The sequence below is a fragment of the Centrocercus urophasianus genome, unplaced genomic scaffold (genome assembly GCF_019232065.1).
Source record: "Centrocercus urophasianus isolate 14NV4802_14NV808 unplaced genomic scaffold, USGS_Curo_1.0 seq_1307, whole genome shotgun sequence".
Lineage (NCBI taxonomy): Eukaryota > Metazoa > Chordata > Aves > Galliformes > Phasianidae > Centrocercus > Centrocercus urophasianus.
In genome coordinates this window covers 1-22,627 of record NW_024884484.1, presented here as the reverse complement: position 1 = coordinate 22,627, position 22,627 = coordinate 1, and the positions used below count along the sequence as shown (strand labels likewise).

At 50.8% G+C, this 22,627-nt stretch overlaps 2 long non-coding RNA genes across 16 annotated transcripts in view; both read right to left on the bottom strand.

Annotated features, from left to right (window-relative positions):
* The window catches only part of LOC122157343, an 11,506-nt gene extending 3,184 nt beyond the window's left edge, over window positions 1-8,322 (bottom strand). For 2 of the 11 annotated variants that reach the window (XR_006167874.1, XR_006167875.1), the window contains exons 1-7: window positions 8,211-8,322; window positions 7,565-7,629; window positions 6,257-7,176; window positions 5,441-5,565; window positions 4,372-4,502; window positions 3,624-3,689; window positions 961-2,205 (exon numbers count right to left, since the gene is read on the bottom strand). This is a non-coding gene — a long non-coding RNA (uncharacterized LOC122157343). The other 9 variants (XR_006167878.1, XR_006167879.1, XR_006167877.1 and 6 more) reach the window with 9 other exon arrangements.
* A 2,631-nt stretch (window positions 8,323-10,953) lies between these two features.
* LOC122157342 lies at window positions 10,954-22,606 on the bottom strand. Of its 5 annotated transcripts, none has more exons than XR_006167871.1 (6): window positions 21,175-22,606; window positions 20,805-20,914; window positions 12,367-12,464; window positions 12,128-12,239; window positions 11,842-12,033; window positions 10,954-11,386 (listed from the first exon to the last, which is right to left on the bottom strand). It is a non-coding gene; the product is annotated as an uncharacterized LOC122157342 (long non-coding RNA). The 5 variants fall into 5 exon arrangements; XR_006167872.1 differs by having other exon boundaries at window positions 21,769-22,606; XR_006167873.1 differs by having other exon boundaries at window positions 22,175-22,606.
* Window positions 22,607-22,627: the final 21 nt, after the last annotated feature.

Below are 22,627 nucleotides of genomic sequence, written 5' to 3'. Positions count from 1 at the left end.
CAACCTTCCTAAAAAGGCAGTGAGCTTTCTGCACTCCTGACCTTTCACTTGCAGAGGGAATGCTGGTTCTTGCTGAGCTATGGCTCTGATCATCCCTGCCAGAGCTAAGATGCACACGAGCTGGCTCAGCCTTGTTTCCACTGCTGCTGGAGCACACCAAGGACACTGTGTGCCCTGCTGCCTTCAGCACCGAGCCAAGCAATGCAATCCTTTACAGGACCTTTTACAGCACTGAAGAGCTGCACAGAGGAGCCCTACAGGATGGCATGGAGTGCAGCAGTGCAGGGAGGTGGTGAAGCATCTTCTACTTCTGCTGTCAAGAAGATCAAATGGTCAGTCTGGAAGTGAGGCACGATGAACTCCCCGAAGTTTTGGAGTCAAAAGTTAGCTGAAAGACCAGAATCACACAGAGCAGGAGGGGGAAGTGGAAGTGCTCACCCAGAGACAGAAAAATGGTTTATCCGAGTATTACAGTATGACAACCATGCATTGCAAATACCCCAGTGAAGTGAAAACCTGCAGTCAGCACAGGAAGCCTGAGGTTTCAGCATTCACAACAGACGCCAGCTAACAGAGCACCGTGGGAGCTGTATCTGCCTGTGCCCCTTCTCCCAAGAAGCCCAACAGCAAACATTTGTGCTCAGCTGCTACTTTAAAACACCACAGTCATGTTCCAGCAGCCCTTCTGTTACCTCTTCCATCAGAGCTGTGCCTGCAGACCCCAGACGAGGCCGGGGTGCTCTGCTTTATCCAGAATAACAAAAACGTGCAACAGCAGGAAGAGAAGAGGTTTGCACCTGCAGCGCCCTGCCCATTTTTCTCTTCTGTTATTTGGGGTACTGCCAATACATGACCCAGCCCCACCACCCCAATTTTTCTTCCTGAATCAGTCATAAGGCTGAGTGGGAACCAAAGGCACCTGGGTGTGATGCCAGTCAGCTCCTGCAGAAAGCAGCTCACCTCATACTTGGGGCCAAGTGAGAACGAGGAACACCCCTGAGCTGCTCCTGGTCACAGTGCAAGCATGAGTCCTTTTCAGACCGGAACCCTTTGGGCATTTCCTCTTTAAAAACAACAGCAACAACAGCAGCACTGCAAGCTCGTTGAAGTCTGCAGACCAAATCACCAGAACAGAAACAAGCAATGGGAGATGGCAGAGGTCTGAAGTAGCTGCAAAAGGAGCGTTAGGGCTCCAGTGGGGTTGGTTAGTTTGGTCTGTCCATACCAGCTAAGAAAGCAAGGAAGTGAGAGAGTTTTGTATTAACAAAGTTCAAAACAGACCTCAGAGCTCTGATTCTGGCTGGGAGTCCTGTGTACCAAAGTAATACCAGAAGGAATAAAAAAATATCATCTACCAGGCAACTGCTGTGCAAGTTTGATGAGACCCCCACTCCCACGACTCCAGCACCACTGCTCTCTCTCCAGCTTGCACACATACCCAGCACCAGCCATGTGTCTGTGCCTTGCAGCACTTTGCTCCAGCAAGCAGGCTGTTACTTACTGCATTTTCTCTGCTATCTCAGACAACACAGAACAGCATCATTTTAACCCCCAACTCCGTCTTGGATGCAACCACCTGGTTGCGTGCATGGAGTCCAACTCCTCATATTGTGCAGAGCAGGCAGTGCCCTGGATCATAACTGATCCTACAAGGATCATTACTGTGACAAACAAATAGTAAATCAAAGCAACCGCTGCGTTTAGAGTCACTAGCATGAGGGATGTGCTCACCACACTCAAATTCCAGGCTGGTTTTGGGCAGGCATTCCCATCTTTGCCTTTCCCCATGGTGAGTTTAACTCTCACCTCACTACTTACAGCTGTGAGGGCAAATTTATGCCACCTCGTTTCACACATCCAACAGTCAGCTAGCCAAGACTCAGCTAGCACTGTCTAGGCTTCCAGTGAAGTTAATCCAAATAAATATGTATCTCCAGAAGGCAAATAACTGCAGAGCTGTGGCTCCAGAGAGCAACTCCTACCAGGAGCTCTGCAAAACACTCTGATCCCAAATCTAACCTATTGCTGCAGTGTTAGAGATGAGTCTGCACTCAGACGTTTCCTGCTGTTTCTCTCCTGGTGCTGCCTTCATGCAGTGAAGTCACCTCTCTGAAGCTTCAGGCCTTCAGGCTCAGGCTTCCTCAAGCTGCCTGCTTGAGATTCCGTCCATCTTGGGTTCTACTGGTGAAACAGCAACGGTGGCCACTACAGGAGATGTGACAGGATTTAAAATTTAGAAAATAATTAAAAAAAACCACAACAGAACAGTGAGGTAATGGTGACCTAATTTCCTACACTTCATGCTAACCACAACTTTAGGGTTTCAGAGACTTTGGTGCATTATCAGCTTGCCCTAAAAGTGCCTTATCTGCAAACCAGAAATGGACATAGCGCAGTTTTCAGACAAGTGCCATCCAAAATTGAATGAAAGAGTGCCACAAACTTGCACCCCCCTGAGTAAAAACCCAGAAACTTTATTATTCATACCAAACTCTTATACACAAAAGCTCCTGTGTCTTTAAAAATATCTTAGCTCTTAGTCCATCACAATAACAACGCATCAAGCAAATGATCCCATGCTCAGACTCCTACAATATAGACTTCATCTTTAGTGAACTGTGTTAGAAAAGCGTTCGTTTTAATATCGATTTGAATCAGGTCAAGAGAAGAGTGGTAACTATCAGCCAGAATGCTGAAAATCAACTGTGGAGAGAAAGCATGCTACGAAAATGCAGAAAGCTGCTTGCTTGAGGCCATGCTGCTGGAAGGCAGAAGAGGCCACACTGAGCAGAGCTTCTGGAATTCCCTGAGGACGGCACTGCAGCGGTGAGCAGGAGCTTGGGGACGTTGTGCACTCAGTGCTAAAAGCACTCAAGAGATTCTGCAGCAGACAACAGTTCAGGTGCAGGGCCTTGGAAGAAGATCTGAAGTGGAGCCTGTATAATAGAGTTAAGAACCAGAGCCAAAGGGCACCGAAAGGAAAAACACTGCAGGGCAGCGTGAAATGAGGTAAGCAGCGATCCAGAGACCACTTCAAATCTCTTAGAAATATACAGAGGGACTCATTGAATTACACACTGGACACAACCAAGAGCAGCTTTGGTTTGCTCTTCTCTCTCGGGTTTCAGGTCGTTACATTTGCACATCATGTTAAAAAACAAGAAACAACCAAAATAACGTAACTAAGTTGAAAAAGGCCTGGATCAGTGACAGAACAGAGCCATCACAGCTGTGTGCTGCACCAGCCCACCCTGCACAGTCATTGTGTCAGCACTCAGCCACAACCCACCGTGCTGCTCAGCAGGAAGGGTTGAGCCATTACACTGCTCACAAGGGGGTTTCTTCTGAAAGCCAGGAAAGCAGCAGTTATGCAGGGAGGAAAAGCTCCTCCATCCTTAACTACGGCTCGCGACGAGATACGTGACTGAGAAAGTTCACTGTGATACCCCAGAATCAGTGAAAAGCAAAGCATGTGGTCATTCTTACAGGAGGTCCAGAAATGAAAGAGCAGCACAGAAAGAAAAACAGAGGTAAACAGATTTGCTTCAGTGCTTGCTTAACTCAGACAAACGTAACTTGGAGAAGAAAACTGAAGTTTTTAACTGAGCTTGGAGGGGACTTACTAAGCAGCAGGTCAGCCTGGATCCAGCTGAGCTCCTGGATCAGCTGTTTTCTGTTGGCCCAATCTCCTGTGAAAAGCCAAGAGCAGAAATCCAGCTCCAAGGGCTCAGACATAATAAATGACACAGAGCCCAGGCCGACTGAATTGTTTTTTTTCCTGGAAAGATGTGAAGAATAAAGTTGTTCCGAAAACCTTCCTCAATTTCCCTTGTTCCACTACCAAGTAGACAAAAAGCATCAGCTTTTCTCATTTGCACTGAATTAAGTACCTCAAATGCTGTGGACCACTGACATAGAAAACACGTCCTTAACACAGAACATTTCTTACATCCAGCCAAGTATTAGCAAAGCCTTTAGCCTCCCTCAGTATCCGCTTCCTAAATTGCAACCCCGAGCTCCCCTACGCTGTTCTGCTTTTCTCCAGCTTTACTTCAAGCCTCGGGCACAGACGTCCCTGGATCTGTCTGGCCTTACTAACATTGCTAATGCAACATTTAAAGGCTGCTGCATGAACAGGAATCTGGGATCTGTTTGTGCCCACAGGCCCCAGGCACCATTCCTCAGCTTGCCTCCAGCAAACAAATCCCTTGATAACAGCAAGGCATGTTAGGTTCACTTTTCCATTTAAAGGAAATGGGCAAAACTCAGCGGTAATTTTCCAGCAAAATGTGCATTTCATTCCTTTTGTTGAGCAGCTCTTGCAGGGACAGTTACCCAGCAGTGGAAATAAAGCTAGGCAAGGAAACAAACCTGCTAGAACCAGGTCCTACTTGTCGCACTGTCAGTGAGACACTGAATCACCGCATCCCAAGAGCCAACTTCAGAGCAAGCAGGCACCAATCTGTGAACCACAGGCAGACAGACAGCACCTGGGATGTGATCTGTGGAGAGAAGAGGAACACTCTTGGTGGAAGCCAGGTGACCCAGGACAACTCCTGAGGAATTTGCAAACCAGCACAGAACTGTAGAGCACATCTCCAGCTGCTTTTTGCCTCTGCAAGCTCCCACTGAGCCACTGCAAATGACCCAAAATCTTTGCTGCAGCCTCAGGACTTATTTCTCTTGTGCCAGCTGCTCCCCACAACTGTGGGGTGTCCTGGGCACCCCGCTATGAGCTGTAAAATGGGAGGAACAAAGGTGAAAAGAAATCCATCCACAAAAGGTGAAAAGAAACAGAGCAGGGGTAAATCGGCTCTGAAGGAACACTTCTGCTGTTTCTGTGGAAAGGAAAGGACTTGGGATAGAAAGTAGAAAAAAAGACTTATCCCCAGGAAGCACCGGTCACTCCATGCTGCTCTAAGGTTAGACTAGGTGAGAAGAGTTCTCACTGCTGCTGAAATAGCTCAGACCAACTTCCTAAAGCATCACAGACCCAGCCAGTTCTGCATCCTCCAGTGTGCACCGCAGAAAGGCATTACATGTGTGGCAGTGTCCAGGCACGATTTGCCCCAAGAGCCCTGACACCAAAATGCATAAAGGTGACTCCAGCACATGAGCGAGGACGTGGGCACAGGGCTCAAGTCGCTCCTCAGAGACTGTGAGCAAGGGCGTGAGAGCAAAGTGAGAGACGCCGTGATCCTCAGGGTATCTCAGCCTCGCAGAGAAATTGTGACTACAGCCTGTGAGATACAGCTGGGCTGCTTAAGAACACTGAGCATCCACAGCTGACCCACACCTCGATGAGTCGTGTCCACAGCTGATGTCCACAGCTCCCTCAGATGCTAGAGTAAAGCTCAGGCTCACCCAGGCTGTGTCTTTCCCTGAACTGCTCCCTTTTGCAGTGAGAGCTGGCAGAGCTGGGCCCATGGCCACCTCTTACCTCTGAGCTGGTCGCAAGGTCCCTCAGTCAAGTGCAGGGCAGGAAGGAAGCTGAGACCCAGTCGGCTCCTTGCTGCTCACTGCCATCAGAAAGGTCCACGCACTGCTTGGGAAGCACAATGCCTCCTGGGGAAAAGAGAAAGCAGGAACAGGCCATGCAGGTGGCTGTCACCAGCAGAAGGTCAGATCCTTCCACCTGATATCTACTCCTCTTTCCAGTCCTGATGTGGCCCAGAGGATGCACAAGTATCGGTGCTCAGCAGCAGGGCTCAGGGAAGGATCTGTAGAATCGGAGCTGATTCAGCTCTCCAGCCTGGCAAAGGAGCAGAGCCGTAGGGCTGCCATGAGCTGCAGGACTGCCCTGCTGTCATTTGGGTGGTGAAGCTGAAACCAGGTGGCTGGCAAAGTCCCATCTTGCTGACTTATCCATAGAACACCAGATGAGAGAGACAGGCTCTGGGCTGAGAAGGGCTTGGGATGGTCCAGGAAAAGAGCGCAGCTCACAACTGTTGCTCAGCATCTCCAGAGGACCACTACTCACCATCAAGGTGCTGTGAAGTCCAGTGCAAAGGCAGCGGTGAGACAGGGAGGTCACAGCGAGTCCCCCAAAAGCTGGGCAACACCTGCAGGTGGCACATGGACAGTGCAGGAAGGGAGGTGCAGTGGAATTGCCAGGTCACAGCCTGAACCACTGCGTGAGCACACGAGTACCTCGAGCGGGGAGCCTTCCTCTCTCTCCATCTCAGCAGCACTCCCAGCAGCACACACACAGTCAGTCTGCACAGGTCTCCCCCCCCAGCCCTCAGCCCCCTTTCACCTTTCAGCACACCGCAGTTCAAACGCAGAAGGCTGCATTCCTCAGCTCACCGCTTTCTGCCAAACTGTAGCTGGGAGGGATGAGTCGATTCCTCTTTCTTTGATATCCTGTTCTATAGCTCCTCTATCTCAAATCAAGGCTCTGTCATCGCCTTGTTTGCTTTACAGGTGGGAAGGGGCAGAGGACGTCTCTAACAACCAGAATGATCAGTGCAGTGGAAGGAGGTGTAACCACAAAGGGACTGGCACAACAGATGGTGTTACAAAGACAAAGTGCTCACCTGTCCCTGAAGATCCAGGCTCACAGGGAAAACTCCACAAGGGAGGGATCTCCAACCAGAGATCCTTGCCCATGCACAGTCAGCCCTTCAATGAGGTCTAGGAGAGGTGCAGCCAGGCTCCCCTCATTCCATCATACAACTGAACTGCCCTCACCTGTGCTCCCAGGGCTGACTGGGTCCTTTCCCCAGATGCTCCATCAGTGGTTCAGGCCCTGACTCAACACTCACCAGACAGCATTTCTCAACAGATAACAGCCAAAGGGGGAAATGGTTATTCCCCTGCTGTTTTCCAGGCTGCCCACAACAATCCCACCTCTGCTGTGCTGGTTGGCAGAGCTGACAACAGGATCTTCTCACGAGCCAGCAGGATGAGGAAGTGAGCAGAGCTTTTGGAAACGGGCCTGCTGTCAGGGTGGGAGTCTGGGCCTGATCCAGCACCATGCATTGCCACCACACCACACGGGAGGTGGCAAAGGTGTTGGAGTCAGTGGAGAGCTGGTAGAGGAGGAGAAGCTTGGATGCCTGGCAGTTTGAGGGGACATGAGGTAGCCTCAGCTATCAGGGGCAGCTCAGACAGATGGCGTTGGACATGACGTACGGGGTCTTGATGACTGGGGCTTCAGGGGCTGGCCTGTGGACACTGTGGACAAGGGAAGAACGTGGTCGGCAGTTGTGGAGACAGGGCACCTACCCTGGGCTGCAGCCCCTACAGCAGAGTTGCAGGGTTCCAGGCTGCACAAAAAACCCTTTGTCTCATTTTGTCTTCTGAGGGACTCAAAATCGAATCCCAGCACTGTCACAGCCTGGGCAGAGCACGGCAAAGGAACCCAAAACCTGTCAGCTCCCTTCCTAGACCCATGAGATCACTCAAAGAATCCTCTCTCCCTTTAGCAATCCTAACCTCTCCCCAGGGGCTGGGACCAAAGGGCTCTTCCTTGGTCAAGAACTCTCCATCCAACTCTCAAAGCTCTAACACAGCTCAGGCCTCTTCAGCTCTGTCATACCAGCAGTGAAGTGCATGCACCCACCTGCCACAGCTTCGCAAGAAGGCACCACTCCCTGCTGAATTATCTGACGGGCCAGGTATGTCACACTAACAGGGAGAAAAGAAGAAGAAAAACAACTGAGAGATGGAGAAAAAAGGCCCTCACTGAACTGAGGACCTTGGGGCTCTCTCTAGGACACCTGGTGTCTCAGCAGAGTTCACAGTTACTTCAAATGCACACAGCACCTACAAAAGCACCGCGCTCCAACAAGGAAGGAAAGCAAATCCACGATGCTCTGCAGGGCTCCCAGCTCGCAGCAGGTGATCCCTGCTCCGTGCACAGAGCATGCACAGAAACTGCACCTCATCTCTTCCCCATTTATCCCCCCACCCACTTCTACAGGCATTTAGAGGCACTAAATGTCTAAATGAAAGGCTCGTGGACAAGACTGGATGCACAGGAGATTTCTCACTTCTCTGGTGCGACAGCACTGCTTGTCTAGATGACCAATATTTTTCAAACAAGCACCAACCAACCATTGCAACTAACAACTGAAATGGCAGAAAAACAAATGAAATGAATTTCCCTGCAAAACCAAACCAACCAAAGAGCGGCCTGTCCAAAGACCCCTCCTCACACACTTGCCAAAAAGGCCACAACCATTATTCCATTTGCCAGGCTTACTCACAGAACTGCAGGCTTCTCCTCACCATGCATCACGTGGACACAAACAGGCTGCTGGTGCAGGGAAGGCAATTTCACCTGAGCATCTCACCACAGACGCTCCCTGCGCTCTGCTTTCCTGCAAAGATACAAGGAGAAAAGCCTCAGCTCCGAGCAACAACCGGGAACAACTCCAGAAAATCCCCCATTCCAAAGCAGTTCCTGGAGAGGCACAAAGCAGCCCTTCAAGGTTCACATGTGCTTACGCTGCGGCCTTTGTGCTCCTGGCTCCTCAGGGCTCTTTTTCATCACCTCCTGGGCACAGCAATAGCTTTTCTTGTACAAGTCTATGACCTATGTACATTCCTCCACCCCAAAATAAAGCCTGACATAGAGTTGTGATGCAGAGATCGGATGCAGAGCAAAGCCAAGAAACATACTCTGAAATGTAAAAGAGTGCTTCTAGCAAGGAACAAGATCGTGCAAAGAAAGGAGCAGGAAAGACAACCAACCAACAAATAGGAAACAAAGACAATGAAAGCAAAGCAAAAAGGCTCGCTGCAGGAAAACCAAAAAGGCAAAACAAAACAAAGAAGGAAAACAAAGCAAAGCAAAACAAGGTCGAGAGGTACAAGAGGAAAGCCAGTGAATTCAATACACGATCATGACAAAGCAAAGAATCCAAGCAAAGGAAACTGATAAAAACGTTCACCAATGCATAGCAATGGAAAGAAAGAACATTTAAAAGCAATGCAGGGCCAAGATACTAACGCAAAACCAAAGAGCAAACCAAAGCCAAGCAAAACCAGGAAAAATAAAAGAAAGGGCAAGTACTAAAAAGCCAAGGAAAGCAAAGCTAAATCACCTGAAATCCTCGCAAACAGAAGGGAATGTGCTTAGGAAAGGAAAAAGGACTTCAAAGAACAGAAACAGAAGGGAAAAGAAAATCAACAAAACTGGAAAAAAAAACAATGCATTGCAATGCAGAAGGAGCAGGAAATCAAGACAGAAGCAACAGAAAAACAACAAGGAAAACAGAGTAAACCAACAGCAACCTATGCAGCAGCAGCAGGAGCATGAAACAGCAAAGGATCACAAGGATCACAGAACGGCCAGGGTTGGAAGGGACCTCAAGGATCACGAATCTCCAGCCCCCTGCCACACGCAGGGCCACCAACCTCCCCATTCCATAGCAGCCCAGGCTGCCCAGGGCCCCATCCAACTGGCCTTGACCACCTCCAGGGATGGACGGGGCATCACAGCCTCTCTGGGCAGCAGTTCCAGCACCTCACCACTCTGCGAAGAATTTCCCCCTGCCGTCCAACCTCAATCTCCCCTCCCTCAATTTCAAACCATTTCCCCTCGTCCTGCTGTTATCTCCCCATTCCAAGAGTTGATTCCCCTCCTGTTTGTAGGCTCCCTTCAGGCACTGCAGCCTGCACTGAGGTCACCCCGCAGCCTTCTCTTCTGCAGGCCAAATGAGCCCAGCTCCTCAGCCTGTTTCGTAAGGGAGCTGCTCCAGCCCCCTGCTCATCTCTGTGGCTCTCTGGCCCCTCTCCAACAGCTCCCTGTCCTCCTTGCACTGGGGGCTCCAGACCTGGACGCAGCGCTGCAGATGGGGCCTCACAAGAGCAGAGTGGGGGCACAGGAGGACGATCGCCTCCCTGTCCCTGCTGGCCACCCCTCTTCTTCTGGCCCTTTCCTGAGCCCCAAGGATCAGGAGTGCCCGGCTGCTTTTGCTGCAGAGCCTTATTATGTGAGAGCACGAAGACTTGGGGGAAAACCTCAGCAGCTCCCTGTGTGCCGAGGGAAGATTTCAGCCCAGCTTTCCCTGCTCTGCGCTGCCGGCGTCCCCCGCAGCCCTGTGCTGTGACAAACGCCAGCGGGGCTCGGGCCCAACGCCCCCCCTCCTGCACGCCCTCCCACATCCCCACGTGCTGCACCCGCACCGGCTGCCCCAGCCCCAGCCCTCCTGCAGGCAGCGCAGCCCCAGGCGCCGGGCTCAGACCCAGCCCCGAGGAGCTGCTGCAGGTGACTTAGCCCCGCTGGATCCAGACCCAGACCTAGGATGCAACGACCACTTAGAAGTAGTGGAAGCTGGCTTTCTCTTTGCAACCGGCTCCTTTCCTCGGGGCTGAGCTCTGGGCCCCTGGCACGTTCTCCCGCTGCCCTCTCCTCCTCCCCACTCCCAGCGCTGCTCTTCACGCCGTCCCACCCACACCTCAACTCCTCGTGCCTCATCGGGAGGCTGACGTGCAGGCCACCGCTGCCGCGTGCAGCTGGGCTTCCTGGGGCAAACGGCAGCCCTCAGCACAGCCCAAGGCTGAAAAAGCCATCAGGGAAGGCAAGCTCAAGGAGCTGAGTGCAGGGACACCTTTCTTCCTCCCGGGCCACTTCCCCTCCTTCGTGCTTTTGCTAGCGGTCCTTGGAGAGCAAAGGGATGCTCACAGCCTGTGGCCAGCAGTTACAGGTGGGCTGAAAGGCCACCCGTTGGGAAGACCAACAAAGAAACGGGGGAAAAACAGCAGAATTTCAGGGGAGAGCCGACCGGTTCATGGCCCCACAATTGCCAGCCCAAGCATGGGACATTTTGACCAGCTACGGAAAGAGGCAGCACCATTTTAAAAGGTTGGTTTCGCTTTTATTCAATACAAAAGGGCTGTGCTGATAAATGCAACCCAAATCCAAAACGAAACCACAGTGTCCAGGATTTCTGCCTACCAATGAGTCATTCAGCCTCCAGTCAGACATAAGGAGAAGCCTGACTACGCCACCTCCTCTCCCTCCAGGCCCAGCTAGCCGTATTTCAATCTCATACTAGACTGGCTCTGGCCCTGAAGAGACACATGCTGAAGGAACACAGCCTCTCCATCTCTTGCCATAGATGAAGTCCTGCCTCTGGCAAGCCCTCTTTGCTTGGAATGCAGCACAAGCCCTTCCCTTCCAGGTGCCTCAGTTTCACTGCACTGTCTGTGACAGGGAAAGCACGGCCATGCCAGAAAACCAGGCGACTCAGGCCGCTGCCTTTGGTGCCACCTCCGAGGAAGCATTCCAGCTGATTCGAGCGTCCTGTGGGCCTTCTCGCTCAAGCCCTTCTCGGTTCTTTTTGCTCTCCTTCTGGGCTTTCTTCTGCAGCCGAGCAGCACTTGCCTTGGCTTTCTTCACCGTCTCCCAAGTCTGAGTCCCAAGACTGTGCCAGTCCTACAAGAATCAAGGCAGAAACGGTCAGGGAACTTTCACAGGTAACAAGTGGCTGACGGCTCGCGTGGGGAGCTCCAGTCACCGCCCAGGCAGCTTTGGCTGCCAGCACTGGAAACCGCCTTCCTGCCATCAGGGCACATCAGAAAATCCACCTCTATCTCCTGCCCAAAAGTCCCACACAAACCAGAACTCAAAGCCATCTCCTGCAAGGCAGCGCCTGCACAGGGCTTGGACACTGCCTGGCAGCACACACAGCACAGCAGCAGCAGCAGCAGATGAGCAGCACCCCAAGGCTCCTGGCGTGCATCAGGAACACGCGCACACGGAAGGAAGGGCAGGACAAACGACGGCACGCTCAGCAGTGCTGGGCACACCACCGTAGGCCACAGCTACAGATTGTTCCCTCCCTGCCCATTGCCCATGCCTTTCTATCAGCCTCAGAGAGCACGACTTACTGGCTTATGGCACCTGGAAACTGGCACGACTGCAGCTAACGCAGAGAAGCTGCAAAGTGGCTCCACAGAAGAGATGGTGGCACAGCACATTCCCTGCCAGCGTGGGCTCGGGGATCTCAGCTGGGAGAAATGCCCTTCAGCAGCCACACAGCAGGCAGCCTGCTGCTCTCCTGCTCTCAAGGAGGCTGCTTTCTACAAGACGGGAGAAGGAGTCGTTATTCTCTCATGCACACTGCTGTTACAGGCTGACTTAGAGCTGTTCTGAACATCTCCTTGGTCTACTGACCCAATGACAATGAAGGACACAAAACCTGCAGCTGTGCCATCTTTTCCAGCTGCCAAGGAAAAGATTCCTCAAGCTTGAGCATTTCTCCACTTGCAGGCGAGGGGAGCAGGAGCTGAAAAGGACAGGAGGACATAAAAGAAGGGAAAAGCTTAACAGAAAGCAGATCTGTTGCAGACAGTGCCACCAGCTGTGTTTGAACAGCACTGCCTTAGCACACGCTTACAGTAAGAGACACATACCTTGCAAGGGCCGCTCAGGAAGGTTGTGACACAGCACCTACGGCTCCCCTGAGTCCCAACTCCATTTCTCAGCCACTCACGCTCTGCTCCTCCATGTTCTACAACAGAAAAGTCACAAGGCAGAAATTCAATTCATCGCAGATGCCATCAAACCTCCCTTCTCAGGGCAGTCGCACTCATTTCTCTGCAGGATAAATCAGGGAAGTGCTTACCGAGTGAGCAGCATTTACTGCCAGTTGGCAGCAGCAACCTATGCCTAACTCTACACTCCTAACAGTAACCTATGCCTAACTCTACACTCCTAACAGTAACCTATGCCTAACTCTACTCTCCTAACAGTAACCTATGCCTAACACTAAAACTGAACTCAACACTAAAACTAAGCTAACACTAAAATCAACAACAAAGCCCAGAACAAAGCCTAACTCCTACGGGGGGAAGATGGAACTGGGGGCCCGCAGAACCACAGAGGAGCAACAAGGTGGAGGAGGAGCAGATGTTAGCAATGCCACCCAGCTAATGCCGGGGGCGGGGGCCGCGCAGAGGGTAAGGGGCCGAGCGCCCGGACCAGCGATGGCGGAGCTGTGACCGCGCCAACACGGGGCCTGGCACGGTGGTGTGGTGCCAGGCCAGCTGTGCCGCAGGCGGATCCACCTCCATGGGTTCCTCTGGAGGCGGATCCACCTCCATGGGCTCCTCTGGAGGCGGATCCACCTCCATGGGCTCCCCATGGTCGCTCACAGCGCTGGCCCGGGGGCGATGGAACCGGGCTCCCTTCCTCCTCTCCCTCCTCTGCTTGATGGTCATGGTGGGCCCCCTCCTCCTCTTTGGTTCTGGGGCCCCCAGCTCCCTCTTCCCATTTAAAACCACCCTCTCCTCCTCAGCTCTCGCTCTCTTCGTGCTGGACATGGCTGCCACCTGCCCAGCACTCTCAGAGACGAGTGCGCCGGGTGGGGCGGCAGTGACCAAGGTGACGGCTGTGACATGGGGAAGGTTCCACAATGGCACCTGTGCTGCTGGGAGCGGCGTTCCGCACGGGATGAGGAGGGGGCTGCAGGGCACGGGACGGCGGCTAGAAGGCGCTCCCTGTGCCCAGCGGGCAGCCCTTCTCTGCGGCCAGCAACAGGGCACAGAGGAGCCGAACCTGAGGAAGGGTTTTCTGTACAATGATACAGAATGCAAGCTGTTAAAATAGAAGTTGTGTATCCCAGAATTTACCATTAAAAAAAACTAGTTTTTATGAATCGGAAAACGTTTTGCTCATTTTCTGACTGCACAGAGAATCCACAGCTCGGAGTGGATTCTGGCCCTAGAATACGCACCAGCTGCTGATGGGGGTCTGCGGGTGTGGGTGGAGGTGGTCTGGAAGGCCGGGGAGGTAAGGCCTTCACAGCTAACAAGTGGCTGACAGCTCGCTTGGGGAGCTCAAGCCACCGCCCGGGCAGCTTTGGCTGCCAGCACTGGAAACCGCCTTCCTGGCATCAGGGCACACCAGAAACTCCACCCCTATCTCCTGCCCAAAAGTCCCACACAAACCAGAGCAGAGGGCCGGATGACAACAGAGTAGAGTGTATGGATGACAACAAGTTTTATAAAAGAAATGAGAATGTAATAACTAATTGTTTCTTTTTGTTTGAGCAAATCCTCTATAAGATGATGTTGAAGTTCACACCTTAAACAGCACTCCTTCACTCTCAGACTGCACAGAATGCTAATGGGCTGACACTGTTCTTAAGGTAAATTCTGTTACACGTGGTACTTAGAAGAATTTATTCACAAGTTCCTTGCTCCTTGATTAAAGGCCAATTAGTGTAAATTTTTCCTGTAGCTTGCCTTTCCCTCGCTGTTGTATTTGTTTGGTTTCTAAAACCCAGGAAGTCCCAGGATGACCAATGGTGTATTCTTCTAATAAAGAAAAAAATCACAGAATCACAGAATCACAAGGTTGGAAACGACCTGCAAGATCATCCAGTCCAACCCCCCTCCCATTGCTATCAGTACCACAAGCACTAACCCACATCTCATAGCTCCTCATCCAGGCGCCTCTTGAACGCTGCCAGGGACGGCGACTCCACCACCTCCCTGGGCAGCCATTGCAGTGCCTGACCACCCTCTGAGAGAAAAAGTTTTTCCTCATGTCCAACCTAAACCTCCTCTGCCATTTCCATTCCAAGTCCACTTCTTGCCATTTCCTCAGGTCCTACTATTAGCCTGGGAGAAGAGGCCAGACCCTTTTGCACCACAGCCTCCCTTCAGGAAGTTGTAGAGTGCTATGAGGCCTCCCCTGAGCTCCTCTTCTGCAGACTGAACCATCCCAGCTCCCTCAGACGCTGTTCATAAGACTTGTGCTCCAGATCCCTCACCATTTCGTTGCTCTTCTCTGCACATGTTTCAGGCCCTCATTGTCTTTCTTGTAGTGAGGGGCCCAAAACTGAACACAGCACTTGAGGTGCGGCCTCACCAGTGCTGAGTACAGGGCACAATCACCTCCCTGCTCCTGCTGGCCACACCATTTCTAATGCAGGCCAGGATGCCGCTGGCCCTCTTGGCCACCTGGGCACACTGCTGGCTCGTGTTCAGCCGAGCATCAACCAACACCCCCAGGTCCCTTTCCTCTTCACAGTCATCCAACCACTCATCCCCAAACCTTTGTGCTGCATGGGGTTGTTGTGCCCAAATGCAGGACCCGGCACTTGGCCTTGTTGAACCTCATCCCATTCACCTTGGCCCAGCGATCCAGCTGATCCAGATCCCTCTGCAGGGCCTCCCTGCCCTCAGGCAGATCCACACCACCTCCCATGCACACCTACTTGAGGTTCTTCATCTCAAGAATCAAGCCTTGGATCTTTTATTCCCTTTCAGGGCTCAGTTTCATGCATCTTTACTCAAACACCAACCCCTGAAGTTTCCTAACGAAACGTTCACTTACTGCACCTTCCAGCAGCACGTTGCCCAGCACAGAACTGCTGCTTTTTCAAAGCTGATTCAGAACTCCTCTTCCAACTCGCAAACATCCCAAAAGCTCTTTCACCCTTTCTTCCTTGCTTGCGATAACACCCCCAAGATCCATCACCACAGATTCACTACTTTCCATCTTTCATATTTCTGCTTTTTAAAACGCATTCACCTCCCAAGCTTTTTAAAAATCGCTTCATCGTTGTTGAGCGAAACGCTTTACCTCTCCAGACACACAAACCAGCCTAAGTTTGCAGATTTTTAAAAAATTATTATTTATTGTTACAGCAGTAGAAGTTTTAACTGACTTTTTATTCCTTCTATTCCACAGCCCCCGATTCCTGCTTTTAACTGTGAGGAAAAATAATAATCACCACTGTTACTGGAACAAATGGTGCACAACAACCCTGGCAGCTCGCTCTTATAAAATCAGTACCGAGTTACAACGCTTTAAAACTAAATGCTGTTTAAAATTATTTCTAAGCAGTATTTTTATGACATTTCCAAAATAGTTCTCGTCTTTATAGAAAAAATATATATATAAATATTTATATTTGTTTCATGGACACAGTGACACTTAGAGAGAGAATTTCACATTTTTGCATGATCTTTAGATACACAAGCATGGCTGTATGCTGCTAGGTTTTGTTAGTCTCTATCCAAACAACATTATTAAGGTGGCAGGGCATTAAGAACGAAGCACACATAACAGATTTCTTCAATTCCACTTCTCATGCCCACTACCAGTATGTTTTATGCTATACCCATTGAAATGAGTCTTTAAATAATGTTTTCCTGTCAGATGGGCTCTAGGGAGACAAGAAGGGCAGTAAGGTGACAAACTGCAGGACGGGCTGCTTGGGGAGATTGCAAGGCAGTTGCAAAGGTATGCAGGGAGGAAGTTAGGAAGGCAAAAGCCCAACTTGAACTCAGACTGGTCACCGCAGTACGAGAACAAGAAATCCTTTTATAAACCTATCAGTGGTAAGAGAAGAACCAAGGAGAATTTCACAGAATCACAGAATCACCCGGGTTGGAAGGGACCTCAAGGATCATGTAGTTCCAACCCCCCTGCCTAGCAGGGCCACCAAACACACACATTCAGATCAGGTTGCCCAGGACCCCGTTCAACCTGGCCTTGAACACATCCAAGGACGGGGCATCCACAACCTCCCTGGGCAGCCCGTTCCAGGGCCTAACCACTCTCCTTGTAAAGAACTTCCCCCTAACATCCAACCTCAATCTTCTCTCCTTCAACTTGGTCCATTTCCCCTAGTCCTGCTCTTGTCAGCCCTTTTGAAGAGTTTACTCCCCTCCTGGGTGTAGGTTCCCTTCAGGTATTGATAGGCTGCCATGAGGTCACCCCGCAGCCTTCTCTTCTCCAGGCTGAACAAGCCCAACTCCCTCAGCCTGTCCTCATAGGGGAGGTGCTCCAGCCCCCTGATCATCTCAGTCGCCCTCCTCTGGACCCTTTCCAAAATCTCAGTGTCTTTCTTGTACTGGGGGCTCCACACCTGGACACAGGACTCCAGATGGGGCCTCACAAGAGCCCAGTAGAGAGGGACAATCACCTCCCTGTCCCTGCTGACCACCCCTCTCCTGATGGAGCCCAGGATCCCATTTGCCTTTCGAGCTGCCAGAGCGCTCTGCTGGCTCATGTTCAGTCTCTCGTCCATCAGGACCCCCAGGTCCTTCTCTGCCGAGCTGCTCTCAAGGACCACTCCTCCCAGCCTGTACGGGTGCCTGGGGTTCTTCCGGCCCAAATGCAAAACCTTGCACTTTGCCGTGTTGAACCTCATTAGGTTCACCTGAGCCCAGCTTTCCAGCCTGTCGAGGTCCCTCTGAATGGAATCCCTTCCTTCCACCGTATCAACCGCACCACTCAGCTTGGTGTCATCAGCAAACTTGCTGAGGGTGCACTCAATTCCCTCATCGATGTCATTAATAAAGATGTTAAAGAGCACCGGTATTTCCACCCTTCTCTTGATGCAGCGGGGCATGTGACCACTGAGGATAAGCAGAAGGCTGAGGTCCTCAATGCCTTCTTCACACCTGCCTGTAAAAGGCAGATCAGTTATCATCAGGGCACTTCATGCCCCAATCTGCAGTCTGGGATGCTACGCAGAACGCAGCCCAGGGATGCAGGTGGAGACAGTCAGCGAGCTCCTCCTCCATCTGGACTGTCACAAGCCCATGGGACCAGATGGGCTCCGTCCTGGGCTGCTGAGGGAGCTGGTGGGGGTGCCAGCAAGATGCCAGCAAGTCCTCTCTGATGCTTTCAGTGCTCAGCAAAATGAAAAACCAGAGAAACTGTTCTCTACTCTGGAGAGTTCCAAAGCTTTTTGACCTGGGGTGAAACTTGGGTAACTCACATTATTTTTTCCAACTGTTAGTACTGCTATCCTTTTTTATGTGCATATTAAATATTTTCATGTTTGTCAATAGTTCTTGAGATCCTAGAGAAAAGAAACAAAGGGCATTCTTATTTCTCCTATCCCTTGGCTACTACTTTGTGCTCCTCCATGGCAGTGACACTACTAGCATATTCATTATTGTTTCTGTTTTCAAGAAATATTTTTTTCCGTGTAATTAATTTGAAAATTAGTGATGGACAAACCTCAAGCTTTCGAGAGGACTGAACTGGCCACGAAATGCACCCAGAAGCTCAGAGGCTTATCAAAGCTAATCTGAGAATTTCCAAACGTCTCTGCTGCAGACAGAGGCACAGAAACCCGTTGGCTCAGGACTGCCATCACTGGCTGGGCTCCACTCTCTCCCTGCTCCTCACCCAACATCCAGGACTGGTTTTTACCATGCCCTTGCTGAAGAGCACACAAGGTACGCAAGCACACCGCTCTCCCTAGGAAAAACATGGCTCCTAGGCACCTGCACTGCAAGCCTTAAACAGACGTCCGAGTCTCATAGGAATCAGAAAAGCTTAAAACATACCTGAGGCCCCTGTTTAGCAGTAATGGTTTGCTGAATTTGGGCTCACAATATGACTCCAACTTGTCACCTTCCTGCCTTCCAACTGCCTTCACCGTGCTTTGAAGCTAAGGGCATTAAGGCACTGGATCTTATGTAACAGCATCTGCTTCATCAAACGCAGAGGAAGGAGTGTCTCAGTAACGTACATCACACACCAGCCAGGCTGCTAAGGACCGGTAACTCTTCTGGGACAGCTTCATCCAAACCCTTCTGGATTAGCCTTGGTATCACACAGAACTCGTCCCATTACTGCTTTGAGGGGTCACAGCCTGAACTCTACTAAGAGGCCACCTATCATGATGAAATCAGGCACACCTGATACAACCACACCACTAAGGCTCCTCTGCTCAACTTCACTGGTTCCCAGTGCTCACTTAAAAAATGAAATCCACCGCAAGTATCAAACACCAACACGTTTCTCAGTATCTGAACATCCCTGCCTCGTCCATCTCTGGCCAGCAGGACTAAATTCAAAGCAGTGCAAACCACCATTCCACACAAGTAGCTGTGCTTAATCCTGCAGATCAGAGCTCAATAAACACTGGCTCAGCACAAGTCACTCACAGAGAACAGGGGCTCTGCTACCACCAGCACCTGCTGTACATCAGGAAGGAAAACGAACCGAGGAAAATGAACACAGCAGCATACAACTAAGAGCTCCTCGTGATTGTCAGCACTGAAAGGAAAGCAGGCTGAAGAAAAACCTCAGGGAAATCCATACAGGACAGCAAAGCAGGGAGGACAAAGGACAGGGACTGATCCTGAACTGAACGCATTAGAGAACAAGAGCCTTGAGAGGAGTAATTGGCTGTACAGGTGAACAACACGCACGTCTGAAATGGTGATTTCTTCAGAAGACTCCAGGGTGTTCCTCATCAAGACAAAGGACAGTACATAAAAATATCAGGATGGATATAAGTTGAAAATTCTTTCCAGCTGGCCTGGCATCCTGGGGCAAGCTGAAGACTAGACAGGACACCAACACAGAAGGAGAACTAACAGCACAGGGGGTGCCACAGAGAAACTGGAAAGTGACCAAATCTCTGCTCAGACAGAAACTGCTGTGTGCGGTAGAAAGCTGAGGGTGATACCTGCTGCCAATGAGGAGCACAGTGGGAGGACAGGACGGATGCCACCTGCAGCACAGACATTCACACCAGGGGCGCAGCACAGAGCTACGATCCCAAAGCCATTATAAGGTTTTATTTAACAGTGCTGTGTGGGACGATTCAACTGCTTCAAGCTCACACAAGATGCAAGCGACTGATTAATCCATACATCTCAGTGACCTCAAAACCTGATGTCTTGGAAAAAACAAACAGAACAGACCATCTCAAATAGCAGATATTCAATCTACAGAACTTAATCCAGCAGGCAGTCCTGTGGACAAATTCTGTGCTGGCAGCACTCTTATTATGACCCTTAGGAACATTCCCAGTTACAGAGCTACCACAGCTTGGGCACTACATACACAGACCCACCTGGGAGAATAGAAAATAAAGAAGCAACTTACCCTCCCCTTATCCAACTCCGCTCTCACCTTTAGAAGTGAAACTACAAGTTCAAATGCCAGGAAAAAATAAGGGGATAAAAAAATCACCCGGTATTTTCCAGGCAAATCACCAAGATCATGGAATCACAGAACATCCCAAGTTGTAAGGGATCCACAGGGATCACCAAGTCCAACCCGATGCTCCAGGAAGGACAACCCACATGCAGATGGTCTTTAAGCTGCAGCAGCTCAGGACCAGGCCCACAGCCCTGGGGAGCCCGGCCACAACCACTGGTATCAGATGCAGCAAGCACAGGGAGCAGGCAGGTAGGCACAGCAAGCAGCAAGCAAAAACCAATATGAGAGGGGGCCTGCTTACAGAAATCAACCCGGGGCCTGCCTGCACAAAGCCCACACCTTTCACTCCAGGAAAGCTCCACCATTTTGACAGCCAAAACACAAACTGCATTTCACTTCTCATGGCTCTTCCCTGAACTCCCAAACAAACAGTTACTTCACATCCCCTATCGCACGGCAACTGCTCATAATCAATAATCTAGGTTATATCTTTCACAACATAAGCAGCTCACTTCTGCTTGGTGGCAATGACGTCCATTCCCACTGCATCCCTTCATGTGAGGAAAATCACAGCTGGCTTTCTGACAGCCTCCTGCATGATTCCCCCAAAAGCACCCAGCACTTCTTCTGAAGAGTGAAAGAAAGGAAGGTTCATGGAAACGGGCACACAAGGCTTGCAAGAGATGCAGTGCTCCAGATCAGAGACAGGACCATCACAGTGCCAAAACACAGCTTATCACTAAAGGAAACATTTGAGAGCATTTTCACAACTTCTGCATGAGCTGTAATGGTTCAGCATATCCAGCTTTCTTATTGTTCAGTTGGAGAAGGCAGATGCTCTCACACATCAATCAGCAAGCACTTGGATGAGCCAGCCCTCTGCTTTTCACGACAGACATCGTTACTGCCAGCTCTGACACCTTACCAGGAGATGCTTCAGCCCATTAACGTGGACTTCATTCCTTCCATCAGCAGCTGCTCCTGAACTGACCTTCATTCATACAGTGACACCACCAACTTCCAGCACGAGCTGACCTGCAAAACAGAGAAAAGAGAGCAGGATGACAACCAACACAGAGATAACACGTTTTAATATTCACAAACAAAAAAAGCAACAACAATACAGAAGGGCAGCTGCAACAACACAGCAGTACATAAAGAAATGAAAACCTGGCCCGGCCCTGGAGCGGAGCGGCCCGGCCCCAGAGCCCCCACCTCCAGATGCCTCATTCAGCAGAGATCCATCATCTCAGCAACCACCCACTAGCCAACCCGCCAGCGTTCCTGTGACCTACCATCAGCTGACGAGACAGAATTAAGATCACCATGATCTTCCAAGCCACGAGATGGGCCAGGATACCACAAGAGGATTCACAGTACTTTAGTTGGGGCCTCATGAAGGCAGAGCAGAGAAGGATGATCGCCTCCCTTGCCCTGCTGCCCACCGCTCTTTTGTTGCGGACCACAATACTGTTGGCTTTCTGGGCTACCAGCACACACTGCTGACACAGGTGAAGCTTTTTGTCTCCCAGGGAAGCCCAAGAGCTTCTTGGCAGGGCTGCTGTCGAGGAATTCTCCCACCATTTGGTAGTTGTGCTCTGGAATCCTGCCTTCAGGCAGGAAAGCCAGGGAAGCGTTGCTGGTGAAGACAGAGGCAAAGAAGCCGTGAGGTACATCAGCCCTCTCTGCTGCTGTGCTTATTGACACAACAGTAGGCCCGCACCACCCCTGTCTACTCCTTTACTTGTAAGGAAACTCTATCAGCTGGAGACTTCACACTCCTCTGTGAGTATCAGGTCCATGTCAGGTGAAAGGAGCCAAAGCTGCCCTGACTATCACAGCCCTGACTAGCTCCCTGTTGGCCAGTGTGACACCCAGCTGAGCATCACCTGTGTTTCCCCCCCAGCAGCTGTGTGAAGAAGTTTTCTGAACTCGGTGGGCTGTTGTTCTGCTCGGCCAGAGAATGCCAGGGCAATTGCAGCTCCCATAGGCAGCTGCTCATTGATCTGCAGACACCTCAGATTGCTGACAAAAGGCTTCTGCCTGCTCTCCTTGATCAAGCAGTTGGGAAGCAGCCTGATCAAGACCACACAACAGTTAATGATGCTATCCTTAATAGCTCAAGTGACCAAAATGAGAGAATCTTTTCCATGGTGTACTGCATGTGAGTCGTAGGCTCATTCACTTCTGGACACTTAAGGATACAGTTTGCAAAGGAATCCCTCATTTTATCTCCATGTATCACTAGCTGTATCCAATAAAGTCCTGCAAGAAGACACAAAAGCTGGGACAAACTTGCTGATAACAGCTGAGGACACGCGGGAATGTCCATGATACAACAGCCACTGCAGTCAAGGAAGATCTAGAAAATACAGGTGATAAAGCAGAAGAGAAAGAAATAAGCTTAATCATGCTCCTGTGGCACACGACTCCATTTGTTCGGCTAAATCCCTTTATAGGCTGCCCCCATTATGCACAGCAGGGACAGCTTCAGCTGTCGCAGATGTGGGTATCTACTGACAGTGCAGGTGTGGTTGGACAAAGGAATGTCCTTCCACGCTCTGGGAGTAACAGCCCCCATTTCACCAGATATTTGCATTTGAACAGCTCCTTCCTATCCTTAATCTCCACATGTGAGCATTAGTAGCTCACTAATTAGCAGTAGTGAGGTACCTCACAGGGAGGTGTCTATGTTGTGGACATCTGATCTGAGGCAAGAGGAACTGAGGGGGGTATTGGGAGGGGGGG